This window comes from Anabrus simplex, chromosome 5, assembly GCF_040414725.1.
Source record: "Anabrus simplex isolate iqAnaSimp1 chromosome 5, ASM4041472v1, whole genome shotgun sequence".
Classification (NCBI taxonomy): Eukaryota; Metazoa; Arthropoda; class Insecta; order Orthoptera; family Tettigoniidae; genus Anabrus; species Anabrus simplex.
The window spans coordinates 304,544,287-304,564,934 of NC_090269.1; the positions used below are offsets into that span (position 1 = coordinate 304,544,287).

At 43.2% G+C, this 20,648-nt stretch overlaps 1 protein-coding gene across 1 annotated transcript in view; it reads left to right on the forward strand.

The window, feature by feature from the left end:
* The first annotated feature begins 2,587 nt into the window (after window positions 1-2,587).
* Window positions 2,588-20,648, forward strand: part of LOC136874019 (proton-coupled amino acid transporter-like protein CG1139) — a 239,912-nt gene continuing 221,851 nt past the window's right edge. The window contains exon 1 of the mRNA XM_067147485.2: window positions 2,588-2,636. The gene's annotated coding sequence lies outside the window, so the exon portion shown is untranslated. The remainder of the gene's footprint in view (window positions 2,637-20,648) is intronic.

A 20,648-nucleotide genomic window follows, 5' to 3' on the forward strand; every position in this document is an offset into this window, starting at 1 on the left:
TATGATGTTTCGATGAAAAACTTAATTTATGTTTCTGCTTTCGGAATAAATATTGTTACAAATGAGTTAAGTATTACATTGCATAGTGGACACCGATCATTTTCCCCTGGAAAAAATTACAAAAACCGGATGACCAAAATGTTAAAGTTTGTATGTTAACAATTTGTTTACGTCATACAGCCTTAGAATATGCTCAATCAATAGTACAAGTGTGAACACCGTTTAAAATACAGTAAACCGAGCGAGTTGACCGTGCAGTTAGGGGCGCCCAGCTGTGAGCTTGCATTTGGGAGATAGTAGGTTCGTACGCCACTGTCGCCAGCCCTGTAGATGGTTTTGCGTGGTTTCCCATTTTCGCACAAGGAAACTGCTGGGGGGCTGTACCTTAATTAAGGCCACGGCCGCGTCCTTCCCACTTCTAGCCCTTTCCTATCCCACCGTCTCCATAAGGCCTTCTGTGTTGGTACAACGTAAAGACAATTGCAAAAAACAGTAATATACTGAAAGAAGTCATGTTATTCATTACAGTGTTCTTTTTTTCGAAACTAATGACTCTTGAAGTTAACATGTCCTTTGCGTACTGGAATATAATGTTAACAACAGAAATACTTTTATTTACACTGACTGACAGAGCAAATGCAACACCAAGAAGGAGTGGTCAGAACTTTATGCCAATTGCAGGGTAGACTGACGTCACTGAGGTATGCTCATGATGTGAAATGTGCCGCTGTGCTGCGCACGTAGCGAACGATAAATGGGACACGGCGTTGGCAAATGGCCCACTTCGTACCGTGATTTCTCAGCCGACAGTCATTGTAGAACGTGTTGTCGTGTGCCACAGGACACGTGTATAGCTAAGAATGCCAGGCCGCCGTCAACGGAGGCATTTCCAGCAGACAGACGACTTTACGAGGGGTATGGTGATCGGGCTGAGAAGGGCAGGTTGGTCGCTTCGTCAAATCGCAGCCGATACCCATAGGGATGTGTCCACGGTGCAGCGCCTGTGGCGAAGATGGTTGGCGCAGGGACATGTGGCACGTGCGAGGGGTCCAGGTGCAGCCCGAGTGACGTCAGCACGCGAGGATCGGCGCATCCGCCGCCAAGCGGTGGCAGCCCCGCACGCCACGTCAACCGCCATTCTTCAGCATGTGCAAGACACCCTGGCTGTTCCAATATCGACCAGAACAATTTCCCGTCGATTGCTTGAAGGAGGCCTGCACTCCCGGCGTCCGCTCAGAAGACTACCATTGACTCCACAGCATAGACGTGCACGCCTGGCATGGTGCCGGGCTAGAGCGACTTGGATGAGGGAATGGCGGAACGTCGTGTTCTCCGATGAGTCACGCTTCTGTTCTGTCAGTGATAGTCACCGCAGACGAGTGTGGCGTCGGCGTGGAAAAAGGTCAAATCCGGCAGTAACTGTGGAGCGCCCTACCGCTAGACAACGCGGCATCATGGTTTGGGGCGCTATTGCGTATGATTCCACGTCACCTCTAGTGCGTATTCAAGGCACGTTAAATGCCCACCGCTACGTGCAGCATGTGCTGCGGCCGGTGGCACTTCCGTACCTTCAGGGGCTGCCCAATGCTCTGTTTCAGCAGGATAATGCCCGCCCACACACTGCTCGCATCTCCCAACAGGCTACACGAGGTGTACAGATGCCTCCGTGGCCAGCGTACTCTCCGGATCTCTCACCAATCGAACACGTGTGGGATCTCATTGGACGCCGTTTGCAAACTCTGCCCCAGCCTCGTACGGACGACCAACTGTGGCAAATGGTTGACAGAGAATGGAGAACCATCCCTCAGGACACCATCCGCACTCTTATTGACTCTGTACCTCGACGTGTTTCTGCGTGCATCGCCGCTCGCGGTGGTCCTACATCCTACTGAGTCGATGCCGTGCGCATTGTGTAACCTGCATATCGGTTTGAAATAAACATCAATTATTCATCCGTGCCGTCTCTGTTTTTTCCCCAACTTTCATCCCTTTCGAACCACTCCTCCTTGGTGTTGCATTGTCACTGTCAGTCAGTGTATATTGCGTTGGTGATGGAGGCTTTCTTCATACCCACAAATTAATGAATCCCATGGTTAAATTTACTGATATTTTAAAAATAAAGTCAATAGTGATTGTCACTAGTAATTTTGTAAGTACTTCTTTATAAACAAATAAAATACACATTTATTACATACCATCTAATAACTATCAAATATCAGCTGCTGCATGTAGATGATTGTAAGTGTTGACGAATTACTGACCACCAGACCTACAAAATTTCTACAGATGGATGTCGACATAGTTATCCTTCGGGATGGAAATAGCTCTTGCGTAGGATTTGGTTGGTTCTTTTGTTTCAATAGTTTTGAACTCCTAGTGCTATTCGTGGTTCCAGTGTGACCCTGATCGTTCTTTCACGAAGGAGTCAAGATTTAACTGCGTGTTCCTTGCTTGGACTGCATTCGTTCATACTCAGTGCTCGGCAATATTTAATATGACGATACCTGCTAGTTACCGTGCGGTAGTGAATAAATTGTGTTTGAGATTGTTACGAGCTGCATGAGTTTCAAACAGTGAGTGAATATTGTCATTCTGAAAACGTGATCGGGTATTCAGTTCGCCAATATGTCGGTATGGTGAGTACTTCTATCTATATTATGGTTGTATCTACGTGTGCTGTAGATTATTATTTATCTACTAGTGTATTTATTGATTACGTTCGTGTCTTTGGTTGAATGGTCAGTGTAGTGGCCTTCGGTTCACAGGGCCCGGAGTTCGGTTCCTGACGAGGTAGAAAATGTTTAACCACGTTAGATTTTCTGGCTCGGTGGCTGGGTGTTTGTGATGATGATAGTCTTAATACACATCATTTTGCGCACAATATATCACACTAGTAACCACCACAGAAACACGTAATAGTGAATACTATTACTACTCAAGTAACAATATTTACAATTGGAATAATAGGGTATCTAATCCTAGTTTATAATCCAATTTTCAAAGCTTCGTATACTAATCTTAAACTCTAAATAAATTCAAAATTCTACCTTAAAAATTTACATTTAAGCTTATTAAAACATTTACTAACTCCTACACTAATAATGTTCACATAGGTTTTACGTCAGGAAGTACATCTGGCTGAATCCATACAAGTGCTGATCACAGATGTCTAGGAAAAAGAAGAGGAAGATAATAGACATAAACAACTTCATTGGTTATGTAGTATTACTGTATATCTAGTTAGAACTGAGTCCAGCTCCATGGCTGTGTGGTCGACATCCTGGCCTTTGATCCTCGGGGCCCGGATTTGTTTCCTGGCCGAATCGAGGGGTTTTAATCTTAAATAATTAATTCCCTTGGCTCGGGGACTAAGTGTTTGTGATGACCCCCCGCCATCTCTGCAACTCGTATAGCACTCAAACAACTCACACAACACATTCTTATTCTTATTCTTATTCTTATTCTTATTCTTATTCTTATTCTTATTCTTATTCTTATTCTTATTCTTATTCTTATTCTTATTCTTATTCTTATTCTTATTCTTATTCTTATTCTTATTCTTATTCTTATTAACCCGCATTATCCATTATTTGTGGTGGAGTGCCATGACCATTCTCTTCCACCTTGTCCTGTCTGTTGTGTCAGTCTTTTAACCAACGTGTAATTCTGCAGAAAGTCTCATCAGTTGGTCATTTGCCTTCCTCTAGATCTGGTACCCTGGAATTCTTCAGACTATGTTCTCTTAAGTGAAGCATTCACCACAGACCGCATTTACATGGCCGTACCACTTCAGTCTCTACAGTCTCAGAATCTCTATTATTTTCTCCACTTCCGCCGTCATTCTGATATCGTTTCTTCTCCTTTCCTTCAAAGATTCCCGTTGCCCACTCTAGTATTCTCACCTCCGTCTAATCCAACAATTCCTCTCTTTCTTCTTCTTCATAGTTCATATCTCCGCCTCATGTAGTATCACTGGATGGATTACCGTCTTATAAATCTTGCCTCATATAAAGATGCCCCGGGGAGTGCGGGGGTTGTCTCAGGAGATTTCATTTAAGGCAAGGCTTAGTGACTACCTTCGTAATTGATTTCAGCTGCCTAGGGAGGCGGAGACGGGTAGGTAGAGCTACATTAGTGCCCTTGATGATGACTATTGCAAATGTCTTTGAAACGTCGGTAACCTGTACATAATGTTCATAAAATAACAACACGGTTCAACACGGAAAAATGACCAAACAGTCTTAACACTTCCACGGAATTCTCGTTCACATTCTTCCGTCTGATCGATCTCCACACCTGGGTATTTGAAGTGTTCTACTTGCTTCAATTGACTCTTGTTCCTGTCAATTATCTATCTACAACACTGTCCTCCACCACAATAACGCCAGTTTTCCATACAAGGTAGCTCTCACCCATCTCGCTGGAGGGGTCTGCCTTACAAAGGTTGCACCAGGCAAGGAATAGCTACATGATTGACAATTATTTAAATGAAACAATATGTAGCTTAAAATATGTTCGTGTAGTGGATCAGCGTACGGAAACGGAACTAAAAGCTAACAAATCAGCTGATTCGATTTCGCAACGCAGCTTTGCTGTTTTATTCTAGCGTGATGTCAGTTTGCCGGCCCCCGTGGTGTAAGGGTAGCGTGCCTGCCTCTCGCCCGGAGGCCCCGAGTTCGATTCCCAGCCAGGTCAGGGATTTTTCTCTCGATCTGAGGGTTGGTTCGAGGTCCACTCGGCCGACGTGATTATAACTGAGGAGCTATATGACGGTGAGATGGCAGCCCCGGTCTCGAAAGCCCAGAAAAACGGCCGAGAGGATGCGTCGTGCTGACCACATGGCCCCTCGTAATCTGCAGGCCTTCGGGCTGAGCAGCGGACGCTGGGCAAGCCAGAGCCCTTTCAAGGGCGTTAAGTGCCGTGGGATTTGGGGGATGTCTGTTTATTTATTTATTTATTTATTTATTTATTTATTTATTTATTTATTTATTTATTTATTTATTTATTTATTTATTTATTTACATCATGTGGTATACAACACGAACAAACCCCAGTTACAACATACCCATGCAAATAAAACTTATTAAATACGCTAAACAAAGTACAATAAACTAAACAAAGATACCAATTATCTTATTTTTTAAAACTGTAGCAAGGCAAGAAGGATGAATATGAAATATTTTTAAATGAAGGCAAGTATTTTTAGCGAACAAATGATCTTATTAAGGTGTCGACATCTCTTTAAATGTGTATTGTATCTAAACTGCGATATATGCCTCTTTCTACACTTTTCAAACTACGATACTCGTAAACTACCGTAGTACTAGAGATCTGAAAAACACACTACTGCCATTCTAATTTACTGTAGGCGTACTTTGTTAATGTCGAAAGGCATTGTTCCATTTGAAAAATGTAACTTCCTAAAATAATACACGACATAATAATAATTAAAGTCTGTGTATGGGCTAAAACTTTGAGCTCTTGGTTATACTTCATTTCTTTAAAAACATCATGTTAATAGCACCTTTCGTTTCAGAAATATTTGGGGTGCATTTTAGGTGATCCACGCTGTATAACCTCAAAGTTTTTCTGTAGATCGGAACACGAAATTCCTTCTTGTAGTCTAGGTGGAGTGATTGAAAGCAGCAGACGTACACTAGCCGGGCTGAACATAAGTTCAGAAAACATTTCTGAATTAATTAGTGTGTTGAACACATAATTCGTTATTTGATTTTCCCACTATCGGCCATTCATAACTCATTGGTAAATTTATGAAACGCAAACAAATTCGTACATAATGTACTTATCCATGTTTTAAAAGTGATTGTGTAGTATAACAGAATATCTTAATGAACGAAATATGTAATTATATTATTAACGGTTCCTTTTACAGGTACGTTATAGAGATTTCATAAGTGATTGTGTTTCGGCAGATTGAGAAACACTTTAAGGCTATACTAACCAATCCGACATTGAAAATATTGGCTTCTATCATAACAAACAATACATTATCTTTATCGAAAAGTTGCAAAGGTTATTTAACTTTTTTTCTTATAACAGTTATTGCTGGGAGTAGAGTACATTTTGTACACTGAACCGCACAAAAACTGGCCATCGCAGAAGATGGCTTTCTTTCAAAATGTTCTACTTTGAAATAGGATGATCACATAACGCGTTTGGTAGGATTCCGAGTATCTTCGGCCACCGGCTGTCCAGTTTGCGAACATCCTCGCGTTTCGAGAACGTATAAAATTAAACATTTCTTTGCCCGTCAATTTTTATGGGGGTTTGTGTACGTATGAATGTAAAACCGATATTTCACTCACTGTTTAGGTCGTCCTTCAAACCACTAGTGCATTTTAAACATTGAAATTATACGTGTCCTGCAACCAATTCTTTAATTTATAGCTTGTGAAGTTGGGATGGCGAACGTATCCGCAGGCGGCAGCTTCCGATCCTTAAACGTGGCCCGCCCTGGGGTTAACGAGGGTATAAGCGGCGCATCTGGTTTAAAGAGAAAGTGAGCGTTGTCAAGAGCACAGTTGTCATATTATGCGTCGATTATTTAAACATTATAGCATTTAATTTATTCTTAAGTCAAAATATGAAAACCCGATCATTAACCAAAGCACAAACTAATATCGCACAATATTTTGTTTCGTGCATAATCCGTGCGGTAATCGCAGATGTTAAAAGGAAGGAAGAGAAGCATTGGCAACAGACCTGTGAGGATTTCTGTTGGGGAATGAGAAATTCCGTTTTAAAGCCCACTAACGTCATAAATCACCCCTTGCTGTGCAAGCGAGTGAACATGAGATCAAACGCATGTCGTTTTCTTTGCTGCCGTCTGAGGAACGGTTGCCCGTCCCATCTGAGAGTGTTATCGACACTGTCGCAACGACTACGAAACCCTATCCCACGTTCCAGGATACCGCACACACCATGAAGCTCTAATTAAGTTTAGACACCACAGCATTCGTTTCATGCCAGTATCCAGTAATCGGGAGATAGTGGGTTCGAGCCCCACTGTCGGCAGCCCTGAAGATGGTTTTCCGTGGTTTCCCATTTTCACACCAGGCAAATACTGGGGCTGTACCTTAATTAAGGCCACGGCCGCTTCCTTCCACTTCCTAGACCTTTCCTATCCCATCGTCGCCATAAGACACATCTGTGTCGGTGCGATGTTAAGCAAAATAGTATTCGTTTCATCTTGGCCAAGAGCTTGAAAGATTCTAGCATGTTCATCCATGAAGTTAACGGCAACTGAACTCATTGAAAGAAATCATCGTAGGTATATCATCGACCCAACCGTCCATCATTATTGATAAATAAATAAATAAATAAATAAATAAATAAATAAATAAATAAATAAATAAATAAATAAATAAATAAATAAATAAATAAATAAATAAAATCATCGTTGATGTACATTTAAGACTGTCACCCAGGTGGAAGATTCTCTATAAAGTGTCTACCTAGTCTTTGTCCTAATGTTCCTATATAGGTGAACATCGTTCACACTCATTTGTAGCCAGTTAGAAAGGAAGTAACTCTCTCGAAGATAGGCAAGGATGGAGAAGTCAGTAAGTAAAATATCATAACAATGAAATGCAGGAAGTCATCTTTCCCTCGTGACGTAGAATTGCTCAACAGCGCAGACGAGGAAGAATCTGTATGAAGATGACAAATTAGTGAATGAATGCAGCTTCTGCTCTCAGAAAATAATATTCCAAGAACATGAACGAGGAACATCGGTTCAGTTGTTAAAACTGGTCCATCGTTTGTTGTGAATGACCTGCAAATATATGAAACAGTTCAAATACAGTATATGAAAAGTTCTGCTCAGTTAAGATTAGCCTCGCAAAATTTATTTTATATTACTGTTACGTACTATTCCCCCGTGGTGTAGGGGTAGCGTGCCTGCCTCTCGCCCGGAGGTCCCGGGTTCGATTCCTGGCCAGGTCAGAGATGTTTCTCTCGACCTGAAGGCTGGTTCGAGGTCCACTTAAACTACGTGATTAGAATTGAGGAGCTATCTGTCGGTGAGATAGCGGGCCCGGTCTCGAAAGCCCAGAAGAACGGCCGAGAGGATGCGTCGTGCTGACCAGACGGCCCCTCGTAATCTGCAGGCCTTCGGGCTGAGCAGCGGTCGCTGGTCAGGCCAAGGCCCTTTTAAGGCTGGTAAGTGCCTTGGGGTTTGGTTTGTTTACGTATTATTCACGCAGTTGCAGCCACGTAGCCGTCAGTTTCCAATGGGGAGAAAGACGATTCGAACCCCGCTATTGGGAGCCAACTGCTCGCCACCGCAGCATATTGCTTATTGTTGGAATATTAGAACACCTCTCTACTTTTGAAACTCCATATACCTTTGGAACAAATTGTTAAGAAGGGGAGGTGTCAGTTATTTCCATTATATTTGAAAACGAAGGCCCTTAATCCATTATTGGGTGCGACAGTGCATGCTGTATTTTTTTTTTTTTTTTTTTTTTGCTATTTGCTTTACGTCACGCAGACACAGGTAGGTCTTATGGCGACGATGGGACAGCAAAGGCCTAGGAATGGGAAGGAAGCGGCCGTGGCCTTAATTAAGGTGTGAAAATGGGAAACCACGGAAAATCATCTTCAGGGCTGCCGACAGTGGGGTTCAAACCCACTATCTCCCGGATGCGAGCTCACAGCTGCGCGCCCCTAACCGCACGGCCAACTCGCCCGGTCAGTGCATGTTTGGTGAGCGGTGCGCTCAGTAGCGAGTAACAGAGCTACTCAATTTCGCGCAGTGCTATACGTCAAGCTTTGTCTTATGCTTGTGTTTAATGTGAATTTTTTATATTGTGACTGTTGTTAGTGAATGTACACAAGTTATAATGGCATGCAGTGATCAGATAATTTCGTGGATGGTTGAAACGTTGGAGGAAGTGAGCTTGAACACCGAAAATGATGGTAATGAAACAGAAAGGACGATCCTAACTCTGAAACAGAGCGTCTGCAACTTCTGAGGAAGAAGAGGCACTTTTGCTGATTGAAGTCTGAGTTCCATTCGTTTTAGGAAAGGTTGGAATTACCAAGTGGGGCCTCCATACTCCAGCTACAAATGTTCGAACCCGGAAACAGTGTTCCAGGAAAGATACTGAAAGGAACAGAAGTTGCGTAAAATGTTTGTTTCCTGTTATGCCGGGTGATATATTCACTTTATTTATTTCATACTGAGCATAGGCTACTTCTCCTGACTCAAATGTGTTTAAATTCAAGCATTCGTGTTCGTAAAAAGTTTGTCTGCCCCCTTGTCTCGTTTATTGATACGGGGACGGGGATGAGGTGAGATAAATTTATATCCCATGTTTTACGGCCGGTTGCCCTTCCTGTTGCAAATATCGGTTGAGAAGCTAATGAAGATAAATGAATGACGGTGAATGGAATTGGGTAACGAGACGGAAGGAATCAGCTGTGGCCTATGAGTAGGAACTGTCCCGGCATTCGCCTCGAAGTGTAAACGGGAAACCATAGAAAACCATTCTGAGAACAACAGGCGTTGGGTTTCTTTCTTTCTTTCTTTCTTTTTTTTTTTTTGCTTCACGTCGCACCGACACAGATAGGTCTTATGGCGACGATGGGACAGGAAGGGTTAGGAGTGGGAAGGAAGTGGTCGTGGCCTTAATTAAGGTACAGCCCCAGCATTTGCCTGATGTGAAAATGGGAAACCACGGAAAACCATTTTCAGGGCTGCCGACAGTGGGGTTCGAACCAACTATCTCCCGAATACTGGATACTGGCCGCACTTAAGCGACTGCAGCTATCGAGCTCGGTGCGTTGGGTTTCCAAACCACTCGTCTCCCGAATGCAGAACTTAGCGCCATAGCCGTATCGCGTTAACACGCACGGCCACTCACTCGCTCGAGTTCTTAAATAAGTATCTCAAATTGATGCATTAAATATAACTCCATCTTCTTATGAAAATATAATGGCCTTTAAACATAAAGGTGCGCTCAATAGCGAGTAATGGTGGGTTAATTAAGGTAATTCCCTTCCTTCCTAATTCTAGCTCCTTCCTATCCCATTCTCGCCATAAGACATGTCTATGTTCGTGCGGCGTAAAACAAATAGCAAAGAAAAATGCGCTTAATATTAATTTGTTACAACAAGGATAGGAGATGAAACAAAAGTGGTACAGCCCAAGGTCCTGGATGAATAACGACCACAAAAGAAAGTTTAAATTTTGAGTGTATTTACTAATCTTTTCTTATTTCTCTTTCGTTTACCTTTTATCGTCAATTAATTAACAAATGACAAACAACAACAGATAAAAGGGGTAAATAGCAATAACAAGAGCTCAAAGAGCTTTTAAGTAGGAAGAATACCTTCCCGAATGTACCGAATTGCCTTTTTTTTTTTACAAGTTGCTGTACGTCGCACCGACACAGATAGGTCTTATGGTGATGGTGGGACAGAAAAGGGCTAAGAGTGGGCAGTAATCGGCTGTGGCCTTAAATTATAGTAAGCCCCAGGAACGGGAAAAAAACGGAAAACCATCTTCGGGGCTGCCGACAGTAGGGTTCGAACCCACTATCTCCCGAATACTCAATACTGGGTACAGAGTTTAACTAAGACCTATGAGTCTTCACAAAATATACTCTCTTGCATTCAAAGATGTTTGAGTCTTTTCAAATAGGTTCCTTCAAATCAATGTTCCCTAGAGAGATTGAACTCTCTCAGTGGTCAAGACTTAATTGGTCTGACATTAAATTTAAGGCACGTACATTATTTACTCCCAAAGGGGAAAAGAAACCTTCAAACCTTACAAAATGTTACACACTTGACGCTCCCTGCCCTTATTCCACAGGGAAGCAACAAAATCTAAACTCGGATCAGAAGGATCCCGTATAAATAGGAGCAGAAGCTCATACTACAAGGCTTAGAGTAAATTAAATAAATGTTCAATGAATAATAGGCCAAACACAATAATAGGGGGATGCTGATCCCACTCAGGCAATCCCATGACATGATCACAATAAAACCTAATGGTGCAGAAGGCCCCGTGGCACAGTGGATAAGCGATACTACGTTATGACTAAGAAGGGAAATATTTTAAAGTCGAACATGCGAGAAGAGAAAAGTCACAAGAAATCAAAAATGATTAAAAGAAACGTGGGTCCACACCCGTGCTTCCTTATGACTCTACCTTAAAATTCAGTAGACACGGCACAACCCTAATCGTTATATGCTAGAGGGGAACGCTGGCATCTCCCCGTCGCCACACGCAAGTAAGTAAGTTCACATGATCACGATGGAGAAAGCCGCCTACCATAGATGCAGCTCCAGCTCGCCCGCTGCTTTAAGTGAGGGAGACCCTCACGCGTCGATGCACCATTCAAGATAGTCCCTGAGAGGCCAAAACCTGCCTTATTTATAATGGCGAGCTGGACTATGCTTGGTTGATTTAAATGTGTAATTTCAGTAGGGGCAACTCAAGAATTGAACAAATAAATCAGGGAGTGACAACCCCTAGCCATTACAATTCTCCACTGAAGGGAGTTCATTCCAATTTCCCAGGTGGCAATCCAAATCAAACAACGATATCTGTTGACAGGCTTCAGAATTATATTTATATAAATAAAGTTGTAGGGGATCCGCTGTCTGTAATTTCGTTTGTTTTGCCATTTTTTCAGATATTTATCCGTTTTAGGTCAACTCAAGACCGTATCAGTGGTTCTTATTTTTCGTGTCTGTTTGTCTGTTTGTTCCATCATCACGGCGGAATGCCTGGATAGATCTCTACCAAACTTCATATTAGGAGTGCACTCATATCGGGGAACGTTTTATGATTTAAACATTTTATCAGAACAGTCGGTCGGTACATGCGGAGTGGGTTGTTGTCCCATATGCTCTGTACTCTGACCGGCCAACCGAGCAGAGGAAAGTTGGCCACGGCTCTACCGTGGCTCTACGCCTCTGCATTCGGGAGACGGGTCTGGGGCACAGTGCCAGACTTCACGCCTGGACCCACCCATTGGCTGTCCTGAGAATGGTTGTTCGTGGTTTTCCATTCTCCTGCACTAAGGCGAATGCCGGGACAGTTCGTAGTATAGCCACGGCCGCCCACCCCCTCACCTTCTCCGCACATCTCCTTCACCGTAACAAATCTCCCGGCCTGAGAGACGACGTCACAGTCTAAGAGGCCCGCCTCCCCTTTCAGATTCATTCCGCATTCACATTGTCGTACTAATATTGAACTGTCACTTACAGTCCGGCTCCAAGACTAAATAGTTAGCGTGCTGACCTTTGGGCACAGGATACCCGGGAGATTTAACCTAAATGTGTTAATTCCGCTGGAACGGGGGTTGGGCTTATGTGTCGTCTTTATCATTATTTCATCCCCATCACAACGCGCAGGTCGTTTACGGGCGTCAAATCAAAAGACCTGCTTATGGCGAACCGAACTTGTCCTCGGACACTCCCAGCACTAAAAGCCGCCATACGCCCCTTATTTGTCACTTATAACAAAACACTAACTAATTTTTTCTTTGAACTGCAATGCATGATGGGTAAGTTTAAAAAATAATGGACTGAAAGCATTCAGAGTTGAATGAGATATTTACCACGGGGACGTGTCATTGCCAAAGTAGGCTGCAATATGCTTCTCAATCTCCCTGAAGGATCTAGAAATAGAGACGCAATTCTCTTTACTTGGTTGTTGTGACAACCAAACGTAAACATGCATCTATCCACCGCGACTTTGGAAAGAACTTCAGCATGATGGCCAAAGGCAGGGAGAAAGTTCTAACAATATTATACACCATCTTCCTATTAGTAATCCTCGTAGCTTTAGCAGCTCCCGCTGAACATAATACAGAAAGAAGAATACTAAGTAGGGACATACTTTTAATACAGTTGAAGTGGAGAGTAGGATTTAAAATGTAGAAATTTTATGTGGAACAAATTTAGTACCGGTGTTTACATTTGTAAATAAGGGAAGTGACGCTTCATTAGCTTCATCAATTTCATTAGAATTCCACATACAAAATAAATGAGATGTAATTTCTTATAGTGCAGTATTTATTCTGGTATAGATACTTCGTAGTATCAGTCTCAACTCTGTGCCTGACAGTGCAAAAATGACTGAGGTACGAATTTTACTAGTAATGCCAACCCTACCACAGCCACTCCCTTAGATAAATGGCGTGAGTGTCCCCTATAGGGTCGTTACGGTATAACATTCCGTCAACTGAGCATATTGATATTTAATTGAAAATTTTAGTTCTATGAGGAAAATAACGAGAAACTACTCACTTATCATTTCCCAAGTACTCCATCATAGTTGGGCGTTCTGACCTGCTTTCAGGATGAGAATTCTTCAACAACAGCAACAGTTTTAATTATTCCCTATCCTCATCTGGACACTGTTTAAATCAGTACCGTTTAAATAGTAAATTATGTTACGTTTCTCTCTGGTGTGTAAAAGAAAGTTTTCGAAAATCTGGTTTGTATTGCATTGGAATTACAGCTAAAATAGCTAGGCAAATATTTCATTAACATTCTTGTATCTGGTCGATTCTTCCGTGCTTAAAGATAAATTGTTTAGCTAAATACGTTTTATTCATGCATGTAAGCAAGAGGGCTCGTATGTGGTTAAAATGGTCAATGGAGCTAACTTCCATTCTGGTTGTGCCTGAATAGAGCTGCTCACCTCGGGATGAGGATACGAGTTTACTTTTTACCTTATCCATCCACGTATTGTAGTCAGAAGACCCTCGGCTCCTTGGCAGAATGGTCGGTATTTAGAGGGACTGGTTTCGATTCCAGAAAAAGTCGGGAATTTTAGCTGCATGTGGTTTATTTCCCTGGCTCGAGGACTGGGTGTTTGTGTTTTTCTTAATACACACCTCTTCACGCACATACAACACATCACATTACGAACCAGCACAGAGACATGCAATAGAGAGTACAACCCTTAACATAGGGTTGGCATCAGGAAGGACATTCGGCTGTAAAATTGGGTCAGACTCACATGCAATGATGACACCCCCGCAATCTGAGGAAAGGCCAGAACTAACAATAATAATAATTAGAAAAAGCCAAGGAATGCGTACGGTGGACTAAACAGATTTCACCGAGAGAACCAGTCGTGATGTAAACATAAGCACATGCTTGGGTTAACGTTTATTGGTTAGTGCTGCCGCGGGACACCTACGCGGAGACATGAAACTAGTTCGTTAGCCACATCATGGCTAATGCGATCCTAGATGCAAAATGTCCGAAATATAATTCCTCAAATAATTTAAGTGAGAGAAATATACAAAAAAACTATTTGTATTCAATGTTATTTAAAATAAACAAGCATTTCAAATTGAAGAGCACGAGGGACGCCTTCGCTCATGCTTGACCCGCCATTTTCTTAAGCTGTGAGCTTGGGAAGCAAGCAGTACAGTGTGTGAGTAAGTGAGTGAGTGAGTGAGTGAGACATTACTGTCTTGTTCTTGTGCAATGTGGATCACCGAGTTGAGTTCGTTAAGCATCGCAAAGTGAAATCTTTGAAAAGTGGCGAGAAGGCAATTGCATTGAACGTGTTTCATAAATTTTGTAAGAAATACCCGACTTTAACTTTAAAGGATTTGCGAAGCTGACATCCGATTTCACTTGTGTTTCGGAGTGGAGCATTAATACCGCACGCAGCGAACGACTCCACCAAGGATTGGTAAGAACACCTGGGAAATCGAAGAAGCGCTTACTTGGAAGGCGTTCGTCCTTTATCATATTCTGATTAGGTAAAGTACCGGTACTGTACATTTTATTGTTTTAATATTGCCTCTTCTAAGTTCCTCGCTAGAATTTTACTTGATTAGAATATTAAATGTGTGAAGTTTTACTTATATGCGCTGTTATGATTGATTTATTACGTATTTACGTTTCGGCCATAAATTCAAATCTATCTTTCTTTTCTGATATGTTAAATATCGAGATGCCATTTATCATTCATCATTGTTTATTTTTCGCGGACAGTGAGTATAATTTTTGCCGTAATCCGCAACAAAACTGCCTGTCAACTACTGTACATGTTGACGTCAGTGGTATCCGGCAACAATCTATGTAGAGCTAATCCTGATGTAATAGCCGCAGTCAAGCGAAGTAACGACAGTTTCAAGACTGCCCACGTGGTTCCTGCCATGTGTCCGGAACTAGCCCAGCGATTCCCCAATCAGCGTTTAGACCGCGGATGGATACATACGGATACACATTTTTCTTTGTTTACATCAGGTTCGGTTCTCTCGGTGACGGGAGAATATGCACGAGTACTCAATGGGTTGTGGTGCTCAGTAGTGTTTTCTGAATCTATGTGGAGCGACCGAGGAGGAACAAGTAGTAGTCAACCTCAGGATGGTTACAGATCAGATTGGGCTTTACCTCTTCTGCTCATAGACATATTGCACCGGGCGAGTTGGCCGTGCGCGTAGAGGCGCGCGGCTGTGAGCTTGCATCCGGGAGATAGTAGGTTCGAATCCCACTATCGGCAGCCCTGAAAATGGTTTTCCGCGGTTTCCCATTTTCACACCAGGCAAATGCTGGGGCTGTACCTTAATTAAGGCCACGGCCGCTTCCTTCCAACTCCTAGGCCTTTCCTATCCCATCGTCGCCATAAGACCTATCTGTGTCGGTGCGACGTAAAGCCCATAGCAAAAAATAGACATATTGCAGCCACCGTGTCTATGAGGAAACAGCATCAGCTTACAAACCCAAGAAGAAGCTATGACTAATGACTATTTACCAAGGAAATTTATGTTATATTTGCTAGGAAATACTAAAGTTAGAAGTATCCGGTCTCATGTAAAATCCCATGAGACATCCATTACACTCACGGGCCTATAAAGGAGACACTGTAATGTTTGGATTCGCCGCTATGTTGTCACAGAATCAGTTGTTATTGTTCCTCAGCGAACACAAGAGGATAATTACGAGTTAGTAATTCAGAAACTTTCCGAGAATAGGGAAATCTACCCATTACCGGACACCAACCATTGACATTCTGGAATGTTCGTACGATAAAGTTTTTAGTTTCTCACACAATTTTTAATTGTTTTTTTTTTTTTTTTTGCTAGTTGTTTTACGTCGCACCGACACAGATAGGTCTTACTGCGACGATGGGACAGGAAATTGCTAGGAGTGGGAAGGAAGCGGCCATGGCCTTAATTAAGGTACAGCCCCAGCATTTGCCTGATGTGAAAATGGGAAACCACGGAAAACCATCTTCAGGGCTGCCGATAGCGGGATTCGAACCTACTATCTCCCGGATGCAAGCTCACAGCCGCGTGCCTCTGCGCGCACGGCCAACTCGCCCGGTTTTTAATTGTTTAACGTCATATGAAGATTTTCAGCAACGCAAGAATGAGAAAGGGCTAGGATTGGGAAGGTACCGTCTGTGGGCTTAATTACGGTACAGCCACAGCATATTACTGGTGTGGAAATGGGAAACCACACAAAACCAACTTCGGGGCTACCTACTGTGAAACTTGAACCCACCATTTCCCGAATGCAAGCTGACAGGTATGTGACCCTAACCGCACGGCCAACTCGCTCGGTGCAGTTGCTCTAGTTGTACACGTAAAAAAAGCAAACAGGGTAGCTATCCCGATACAGGCCATGAAGGTCCTCGAAGGAGAGTTTTTTCTTAGATTTCACGTTGCTATTGCTAGCTTGGGACAGCCCTTACAAGGCAGACCCTTCGTCGTGTATGGGGAAACTAGTGGTGGAGGTTACCGTTGCGTGTGATCTATGAGATGCAGGGATGTTGGGGACAGCACATATACTAATCCCCAAGCCAAGGGAACTAGCCTTTATAAAATTGAAACCCCTAGACCCAGTTGGGAATCGAAATCGGGGCCCTGACAACCGAAGACGAATACGCTGACCACTCAGCCATGGAGATGGGTAAAATCTGGTGTGTTTCTACTATGCATAGCCTCGAATCTATGCGCCGTCGCCTGTGCCCGGAGGAATAAACCTGGTACCGATTTCTGGTATAGGGGGAGGGGACACTGGGAAAACAAAATATCAATCCAACCTCGTACAATGGAAGACCAAACTGTGAGGCACATGCAGTTCATTAAGAGCCTTATCCTGCCAGGACGACTGTTGTCCAGTCAATTAGCCGAGATTTTAATGAGACATTTATGTTCGGAATGTCCAGTTTCACTATTCCATTTATCTTAAACGATTTAAACATTTGCTTCTTATTCCCCATACTCAGCACGCAATGACACGCAATCCTTATCTTTAACAATATCAACACGAAACCATCCTTCGTCGACTACAGTGACTCTAGTGACGGTTAACACCACTGCATTAGCCTTTACGTCCGTCGACCTCCGCACACCAAACTCTAACACGGCGATTTATAGTCGCTTGAAAAGTGTATAGACAGGTGGACTGAATGGTGCTCGAATTGAGGTTTCACCTCAGGACTGGTATTACTAATTCAGCAACCTCTATTTCCTGCTCAGAGCTCGCCGAGAGGACAGTCAACGTTTCTGCCTTCTCCACTGAATATTACACACCAGGGAACTGGATCGTCATGTATCATTACGCCGTCATCACCACCAGTGACACCTGCACCACCACTACATCGACGACTTCTGTTGCGTCAGCCGCCCTCGACTCCGCCACCGTAGCGTACCATGCTGCCATAATGTCCTCCTTCGCTGATCCCAACTACCAGATGAGATTTCTACCACAAGTTCCATCTCCAACGTGGGACGTCAACAACCTTCAGTATAAAAGATCTGCCCCAACCACCCCTCCAGAATATGCACAACCAACCCGACGCTTGGCGGTCAGAGAGACAGATACCCGTAAGGTCATCTGGATCAATCTCCAACAATCCCTCCGGAAGTTGCATCTGAATCTCCCCTTCCTCCCACCAGCCACTCGCTTCCAGTCTCTCAGACCCCACCAACTGGTGCCCACGTCCATCTGTTTGAAAATACAACTCACTTCCGCTCCCAGCGCAACATCCTTTTCACCCTCCTTAAGTTCAATGTGCGCCGTCAAGACACTGCAGACATACGGCCAACCACCAATGGCGTTATCATCAAGCTAAATGGAGACCTCGCCGCCCAAAAACTCACTCTGTCAATTCGAGCGGGTCAGCTTGGTTCCACCGCTCCCTTCAAGCTTTTGTCACAACCACCGCTCAAGATACCATCTCCGCCACCCAGACATAGCCTCTTCAGCTGGGTGGTTCGTGCTATAGATCCAACTATCACCGAGGAGGAAATCGTCACTGAATTAAACTCCGAAAGTATTCCAGCTCGTAAAGGCTACCGAATCCGGAATCCAACAGGTCCAACTTAAATGGTGAGAATTCTACTGCCTACCACCGCAGATCTCGACAGGGTGCTGGCTTCAGGTGTGTCCATCTACCGACACCACTACAAAGTTGAATGTTCACATGCCCCGCCGCCGCAACCTACTCGCTGCGAAAGATGTCTGATATACAACTCACACACGACCAACAAGTGTCGAGCTACGAACCCAAAGTGCGGGCATTGTCTACAAGAACATCCAACCTACAAGTGCGCTAACACTCAGCAATCTCCTGTCTGCAACTCCTGTGGAGAAGCACACCCGACCTACGCCCGGAGATGTAAAGCTCGTCCTGCCCCTCCTCCTGATAACCCCGAACTCGTCGCACCTATCCGCACAGTTGATTCAACTACTAGTCCCAGCCGCTCTATTTTTTCATCTCCTACCGTCGAGGATTTAATCCGATTCGTCACCATAACCCTCTACAGTATTTACCACTACCACCGTCCTCTCGTCCTAACACACCTACAAGCTGCCGCAAAACAAACCGTCAATGTCCAATGTCCAATGGCCTAAAACTCACTTCCATTTCACCCCATTGGAAACACTTGTCTGAACCCTGTCCCTCATTCCGCCCCCACTCCAACTCTTCTCTTCAGTGAACACTGCAGCCTCCAATCAGCAAACAAAACAGTGACGGCGGAAAAAGGCTCCAGCACCACATCGCCAGCAACCTCGCATCGCTCTTCCACTTCCAGAAGGATCATCTATTGATTTTTCCTACATTGTATTATTTAATTATTATATATCTAGTCATGTAATATTTTATTTTTACTTTATTTTTCTCCAGATCAGAATGTCAGTATCTTTCGGTAACTACGCACCTTCTGCAGACCAGAAAAAAACACAAAATAATAAGGAAACCTAAAAACCTCCTGTAAATGATAATGAAATAAAATAAAGTTGGAAACCCATTAGCCAAGAGACCAAACCCCCTCTCATCACCTCCTTCTTCACATCATTTATCCACTTCCTTCCTCCCTCACATCTCCCCAACCCGCCCGCATCTCTTGGCCATAGAGAGGGTGTAACCCTCTATGTGGCCCGTCCCATTCCTTCAGGGTGGGGAATAGAAACGTTGATAAAAAACACGATACACAACTTTGGCGTATCATAAACTAAAGGTATTTTCAAGAAAATAAATGCTCTATATAGTGGTTTGCCGCCATATTTACCTGCGTTGGGACCTGATAATTCTTACAAACTTCGAACCGTCATAAATATTTTAAAACAGACATATGAGCATTGTCACAAAGCTGGCCTCTTATATCTTCCGAGGTTTCGATTTTCAGGTGGAGATATGCCCTGAGGTGGCGTATCTACATTTGCCGTTTACAATTATAGGAAATGTCCTAAATGTTTTACAGTTATAAATAATAAAATGGCTGCCTCTAATCCAAAAGAATACATGCGATGCCACCAAACTAAGAAAACTATCGCGGGTAGGCCTACCGTTTCGAAAACTGTGAAACGTGTTGATGATCTAGTTATTTGCCTGGGGAGGTACGGTGTTGAACCACTATTTTATTTCATTTATTTATTTACTTATTTATGCAATATAATGTTTTAACATTCATCAAGTATGTATACGTCAATATTCATTAGAAACGTTTGAGTTGTTTTTGGAGTTGAATTTCTTCCGAAACCAGTTTCTCTGCCTTTGCTGACCTAAATCGATTCCTGATTTTCGAATGCATAAAACAAAAGTAGAAAGTATACATTCTGGACTAAAAGTGCAGTAAATGTTAAATAACTATTGTTATTCTTCTGAAAAAGCTTGTTTCATTTCTTGAATACTTTTTCACCACTCTTTTGCTGAGACTCTTCATCATTTGAAACTGTAAGTGTTCCAGTAAAGGGTGGTGTCCGCAGTTGGAATTTTAGAATTGTCAATTTTATTCCGGTATCACTAAACATAGACTGAGCTCGATAGCTGCAGTCGCTTAAGTGCGGTCAGTATCCAGTATTCGGGAGATAGTAGGTTCTAACCCCACTGTCGGCAGCCCAGAAGATAGTTTTCCGCGGTTTCCCAATTTCGCACCAAGCAAATTCTGGGGCTGTACCTTAATTAATGCCACGGCCGCTTCCTTCCCACTCCTAGCCCTCTCCTATCCCATCGTCTCCATAAGACCTATCTGGGTCGGTGTAACGTAAAGCAACTTGTAAAAATGAACTAAACATAGATTACAAGTAACCGAATGCTTTTTCCTTTTCTCTCGTTTAACACAATTCTTATTATTTTTTTCTACCACTCTTTCGCACATTTGTGGGGTCGCGGGTGCGAACTGTGTCGCACA